General features: G+C 46.2%; 1 pseudogene; it reads right to left on the bottom strand.

Moving 5' to 3' along the window:
- LOC110260225 lies at positions 507–1,001 on the bottom strand (annotated as a pseudogene).

Here is a 5,789-nt window from a genome sequence, read left to right as displayed (position 1 = left end):
AAGGTTCTGCCATTTTTTTCTCCTGAATATAGTTTTCATGTGTTAAAACTTTTATTTGCATGTTAAAAAATTGTGCCTTCCAATAATTAAAGTCATTCACACAACAACAAAAGTGGCACTCTGATTAAGCTGCATTTTATAGCCCACAGAAGACCTTGGATTAGCTTACTTTTTACTCTGGATTTCACCCAGCTTCCTCCTTCACTGACATGCAAGTTCTGTTCCTTCCCTGCCAGCCACACAGGCAGATGCGAGAGGCAGGCGCAGACTTCATGTCAGTGGTTCTCCATTCTCTGCTCTGAGAAAAGGGGCGGCACAGTCACGTAAACTTGATTCAGTTGCCAAGGGGGTGGTGGGGAAGGGCATGGGATGGACTGGGAGTCTGGGGTTAATAGATGCAAACTATTGCATTTGGAGTGGATGAGCAATGAGATCCTGCTGTGTAGCCCTGGGAACCATATCTAGTCACTTGGGATGGAACATGACAGAGGATAATGCGAGAAAAAAAATATTTATGTATGTATAACTGGGTCAATGTGCTGTACAGTGTGGACGGAACACAGTATATCGGCCATAATGGAAAAAATAAAAATCATAAAATTAATTTAAAAAAAAAACTTGATCCATCCTCTTTGGATCTTACAAAGTGAGACAGCTAAAAGAAGTAAAGTAAGAAGGCAATGCTTGGGGAATGAATGTACAGTGCGCATCAGCGGCACGAGTCTTTATGGCTCGCCTGCTTGCTTTTCCGGTTCAATTGTTTCTTTTGAAGGCAGTGGATTTTTCTCTTGCCTTTCTGTCTTCTTCAGTTTCGACCTATTGAATTTCTCAATCTCAGCCTTGTTGGGTTGGTCAGACATGGTTGCTGAGGAAGCGGAGTGAGGCGTGAATGAGCAGAGTCCTGTCTACGCAGAGGTGCTGCTGAGTTTCCCCTGAATATTTTCAATCCTTGGTTAGTTGAATCCGCAGAAGCAGAACCTATGGGTGCCGCATCTGGTCCACAGAACAGCCAAGGGGTTTTCTTCGTCACCATGGGTGACATGAAGGAAATTATAGCACTCTAGAATGATCTTGCCTTTGGTCAATATCAAGAGGAACCCCAAGATTAATGCAAATGGAAGCAAATCTCAGAACAAAATATAATGAGAAAGACAGAGAAAGAAAAGAAAGTAAGCCCTGAGGACTAGCTCTGTGAGTGAGAGCTGAGGCTTGCTTCCCACTCTCATCAAACAAGTGCTGGAGCCTCGCCCCAGGCCAGCCTCTGCCAAAGCCCTGAGCATGGAAAGATGGGAGGGTCCCTGAACCCACAGGGGGAGGAGGCATGGGTTCAAGGGGGGGCAAATGATGAAGGGTTCAGGAGAGCTTCTAGATGGTCATATCTGGGTATGGACATAATTTCTGCTCTGCCCTATCTGGGGGTTGGGAGTTGGGGCGAAGGGGCAATGGACTTGTGGCCTCAGAAAGGACTTCTGGAAGGATGTTCTGTGTGTTCTACATTCAAACATCAGAGGTCTCACTCCATAGAACTGTCAAGAACCGAGGAGGGGTCCAGAACAACTTTGGGCCTTATGATGACTCTGGTACACCAACCACAGGCGCCCTCTGGGAGCAAGGCATTTGGTCCCCCATCCCTTTCACTCACCACCTCCCCCACCCCACCCTGCTGCCAGGAGCTCTAGCTGCAAGGCTGAGTCCCTCTGCCTTCCCCAGGGGCGGCTGTCCTCTGAGGACGGGTGGTGAGCTTTTTAGAGCCACCCAAGCTCCAGAGCTGGACTGGGCTGAGGCCTCTGCTGCAGCAGCATCACCCAACAATGTCTCCTTCCACCTCATCTGCTTCCTCCCCTCCCCCCACCAATAGATGTGATTCCCAAGAGCCCTCCCTGAAACCTACATGCAAATCTCCATCTCAGAAACTGTTTGCAGGGAACCTGACACGAGACAAAAGCTGACGCATCTCAGAACTGTTACATACACTGTACATCAGTTCTATGATAGGGCCCTCGGGCTGCGTGGGCTGGCCCGGGAACCCATGTGACTGTCACCGCACACCTGCGAGAAGGCATTCAGAGTGCCACCCACACTACTGACTTCTAATGACCTTTGAGGACAGAGAAGGTCAAGGCCATCACCACTACCTGGGGAGACATGGATCTCAGAATTTTCAGGCAGGAAAAGTCCTCTTTTTTTTCTTGGCATTTCTATCCAGTGATTGGCAGCCTTTACCATCTGGAAGTTCTTCCTTCAAACTGGACTCCCTCCTTCTGTGATCTACCCCCATTTCCTCTCCCTTTTCCTCTATGGACATGTGTCCTTGTCAAGAAAGAAAGTTAAAAGGGAACAGAGACATACAGTTTTCTTATTAGGATGGACGCCCACAGTTTAGGAGAGTCAGGGGAAAGAGTTCAAAATAGGACAACGAAATACATTTGCATGGCACCAACATCTGAAACTGGCTTTAAAAAAAAAAAGGTAACCAAAAGAGTGAGTGCTTCTTTTGTCCTGTGTATTAAACTCTGGAGTATTAAGAATATGCTGGAGGAGTTCCCTGGTGGCGCAGCAGGTTAAGGATCGGGCAAGGGTTCAATCCCTGATCCCAGGAACTTCCAGAGGCTGTGGGTGTGGCCAAAAAATAAAATAAAATGGAGAAAAAAAAGAATATATTGGGGACCCTACTCAGAGATGGCGTGGTACAGGGAGCTCTGCATTTGGAGTCTGACATCATGCATTCAAAACCTACTTGCCACCTGCCAACCGTGACTGCGGGAAAGGCTTTTTGCCTTTGAGCCTCAGTTTTCCTTCTTGTACACAGCTGCACTGGCCGGGGTCACTGCCTTGTTGAGACAGTTAAGTTGAGGACATGACTGAGCCCAGTAAACCAGGAAGTACTATCACAGTGTGACTGGTCAAGACTGAAATCTAGAAGAATTTCTTGAGCAACTACTTGGTACAAAGTCCCACCACTTTTTTTCTTTTTCTTTTTTTTTTTTTTGAGAAATTGACAAATTGCTACTAAAATTCTTAAGGAAATTCAAAGGACCTAGAACAACCAAACAACTCTGAAAAAGAGCCAAGTTGGAGGACTAACCTGACGTCAGGTCCTATTGTCGAGCTGTAGTAGTCAGGACAGTGTGGTATCGGCCTAACAGGAGACAACAGATCAATGCAATAGAAAGAGAATCCAGGAGCAGAACCATATATAGATGGATATCTGATTTTTTTTTTTTTTTTTTTTTTTTTTGGCTGCCCTGCAGCATATGGAGTTCCCAGGGCCAGGGGATCAGATCTGAGCTGCAGTTGTGACCTATACTGCAGCTGCAGCAACACTAGATATTTTAATGCACTGTGCCGGGCCAGGGATCGAACCTGCGTGCTGGTGCCGAAGTTGATCCCGTTAAGCCTCAATAGGAACACCTGATTTTTTTTTTTTAACATGAGGGCACAAAAGCAGTTTTGTGGAGAAAGGATAGTTTCTTTCTTTCTTTCCTTCCTTCCTTCTTTCTTTCCTTCCTTCCTTCCTTCTTTTTTTTTTCCTTCTTTCTTTCTTTCTTTTTCTCTTCTTTCTTTCTTTCCTTCCTTCTTTTTTTCTTTTTCTTTCCTTCTTTCTTTCTTTCCTTCTTTTTCTTTTCTTTCTTTCTTTCCTTCCTTTCTTTCTCTTTTCTTTCTTTCTTTTTCTTTTCTTTCTTTTCTTTCTTTCCTTCTTTCCTTTCTTTCTTTCTTTCCTTCTTTTTTTCTTTCCTTCTTTCTTTCTTTCTTTCCTTCTTTCTTCCTCTCTCTTTTTCTTTTCTCTCTTTCTTTTTCTTTTCTTTCTTTTTCTTTCTTTCCTTCCTTCTTTTTTTCTTTCCTTCTTTCTTTCTTTCCTTCCTTCTTTCTTTCTTTCTCTTTTTCTTTTCTTTCTTTCTTTCTTCCTCTCTCTTTCTCTTTTCTTTCTTTCCTTCTTTCTCTCTCTTTTTCTTTCTTTCTTTCTTTCCTTTTTTTTTTTTTTTCTTTCTTTTTAGGGCTGCACCTGCAGCATATGGAGGTTCCCAGGTTAGGGGATCTAATTGGAGCTGTAGCCACTGACCTAAATTCCTATGTCCAAGACCTAATCCCCAGTGTGATGGTATTTGGAGGTGGGGCCTTTGGGAGGTGATTAGAGTTAGAGGAAGTCTTGAGGGTGGAGCCCTCATGATGGGGTTGATGCCCTTATAAAGGGATGAAGGAAACAGGACACTTCTCCTTCCCTCCTGCCTTTCCCTCCCTCTGTCCCCTGTGAGGACACAGTGAGAAGGCAGCTGCCCACACAACAAGAGGATCGTGCTTGCCAGAATCAGGCCCTGCAGGCACCTTGATCTCAGACTTCCAGCCTCCAGAAGTGAAAGAAAATAAAATCCCGCTGTTTAAGCCACCCAATCTGTAGTATTTTGTCATGGCCGCTTGAGTGGACTAAGATAAGGCCACAATTTAAAGAGATGGATAAAACCAAGTGTTTCCAGGGAACTGGAGGAGCTAGAATTTTCGTACACAACATGGTACAACCACTCTGGAAAACAGTGTAGCTGCTTCTTATAAGGTTAAATTATATTTATCATGAGCCAGCCATTCTTCTCCTAGGAATTTGCCCATGAGAAATGAAAAGATTTCATTTCATCCCGAATTACTCAGGGGAGGTCAGAGCTCATCATTTCATTTCATTACGCCCACACAAAGACTTGTTCACAAATATTTGCAGCAACTTTATTGGTGATGGCCACAAACTGGAAACCACCCAACTATCTATCCACAGGTGAATAGATAAACGAAGTAAGTGCCTCTATCACACAGGCTACCAGTCCCTGACCAAGGCAGGAGCCCCTGGCCCGTGGGTCAGATGCTCAGCACCCAGGGTGGAGGCCTGGGGGCCCCTGGCCAGTGATATTCCTAGGGTCCTGACTCTCTGGCCTAGAGCTGGTCCAATCCTGCACCCTGGGCCTCAGAGACTGCCCGGATGCTGCAGCAGAGGTGGCAGCTGGTGGAGGTCTAAAGCGAGGGTCTGACTGCTGACGTGGCCACTGCTCACCCTACAACCTTGAACTGATCCCTGAATCTTTCTGGCACAATAGAAATGTGATTCTCACTCAACCTAGCTTCCTCTGGGATTCCCCTTGACCCCAGGCCCTCCCATCAGAGCCTTCCCACCCTAGGCTGTGTCACCTTGATATCTCGTTGCTCTTTGAGAGCAGCAACCTGCTTGTTCACCACTGTCCCCAGCGGTTGGCACACAGTGGGTGTTCAACATGTTTGTCAATTGATCAAGACAGCCACTCTGTGCTCGGCACTTGGCATATGACAGCTTATTTAATTTCATTTCCTTTTCTTTTTTTTTTTTTTGGTGAAAGTAACAACACTGGGTCTTTAACTTGCTGCACCGCCAGGGAACTCCTTTGTGTAATTTTCTTTGTAAACAATCCTGCAATGCGGGTCTCATTGTCCCCATTTTACAGATAAGAGAACTGAGCCTGAGCCAAATGACTCAAGTTATCCAGGGACACTTGGCTGCTAAAGGAGGTGCTGGAATTTGAACCTGGCTCATTAGACTCCCAAAGTCCCTGAGTTTGCTGCCACGCTGGGAAACACTCAGCCTCTACTGAGGGGACAGCCTTGTCTGATCTTTCCCCACACTGGCTGGACCCCATGAGGCAGAGTCTAGCAAGCGCATAGCAAGGCTCACCTCGCCCCCAGCAGGGGTGTCCCCGAGAGAGCTCTGTGGCTGACAAGGGGTGAGCTCACCATGTGGAGTGGGGTGTGTAGGGCTGGTGGCTGGCTGGTGGCCT

Source organism: Sus scrofa, chromosome 4 (assembly GCF_000003025.6).
Source record: "Sus scrofa isolate TJ Tabasco breed Duroc chromosome 4, Sscrofa11.1, whole genome shotgun sequence".
In the NCBI taxonomy this organism is placed as follows: domain Eukaryota; kingdom Metazoa; phylum Chordata; class Mammalia; order Artiodactyla; family Suidae; genus Sus; species Sus scrofa.
This window is presented reverse-complemented; position numbering and strand designations above follow the sequence as displayed.